The 1099-nt window shown below is 41.5% G+C and overlaps 1 pseudogene; it reads left to right on the plus strand.

Moving 5' to 3' along the window:
• Positions 1–1099, plus strand: part of LOC116851824 — a 9978-nt pseudogene that overhangs the window by 1529 nt on the left and 7350 nt on the right.

Consider the following 1099-nt stretch of genomic DNA (forward strand, 5'->3'; position numbering starts at 1 on the left):
ATGAGTGATATAAATTGAAAAAGTGTTTGCATAATGTTGTGTTGCTGTGTTCAACATGTCGAAATTTATACCAAATAAAGAGCATTCGCGGACAGCATTTTTTGTTTTTATTTGAAGAAAACTGCTGCTGAATCATACCGATTACTTCGAGAATCTTATTGTGAACATGCTCCATCGCAAAATACGTGTGAACAATAGTTTCGGCGTTTCAAAAGTGGTGATTTCGATGTTGCAAACAAGGAACACGGAAAACCGCCAAAAAGATACGAAGATGTGGAGTTGCAAACATTGTTGGACGATGATTCACAAACACAAAAACAACTCGCAGAGCAATTGAACGTTAGTCAACAAGCTGTTTCTAATCGCCTACGAGAGATGGGAAAGATTCAGAAGTTCGGCAAATGGGTACCATATGAGTTGAACGAGAGGCAGATGGAGAGGCGCAAAAACACATGTGAAATTTTGCTCGAACAATACAAAAGAAAGTCGTTTTTACATCGTATCGTTACTGGGGATGAAAAGTGGATTTATTTTGAGAATCCCAAGCACATAAAATTATGGGTAGACCCAAGCGCACCATCCACATCGACCGCAAGACCGAATCGCTTTGGCAGGAAGACAATGCTCTGTGTTTCGTGGGACCAGAAAGGTGTGGTCTATTATGAGCTGTTAAAGCCTGGTGAAACGGTTAATACCAAACGCTATCAACAACAATTGATCGATTTGAACCGTTCGCTGCTTGAAAAACGACCAGAATACCAAAAGAGGCAACACAAGATCATTTTTCTCCATGACAATGCTCCATCACATACGGCAAAACCGGTTCGCGACACGTTGGAAGCACTCAGCTGGGAAGTTCTACCCTATGCGGCTTACTCACTAGACTTGGCTCCTTCCGATTACCACTTGTTTGCATCGATGGGTCACGCACTTGCTGAGCAGCGCTTTGGTTCGTACGAAAATGTGAAAAAAATGGCTCGATGAATGGTTCGCGGCAAAAAGGGAAGATTTTTACTGGCGTAGTATCCATAAATTGCCCAAAAGATGGGAAAAATGTGTAACTAGCAATGGAGCATACTTTGAATAAACCTCTTTTTAT

This window comes from Odontomachus brunneus, unplaced genomic scaffold (assembly GCF_010583005.1).
Source record: "Odontomachus brunneus isolate Ranch 3 - 2012 unplaced genomic scaffold, Obru_v1 Obru_scaffold_192, whole genome shotgun sequence".
Taxonomy (NCBI): Eukaryota; Metazoa; Arthropoda; class Insecta; order Hymenoptera; family Formicidae; genus Odontomachus; species Odontomachus brunneus.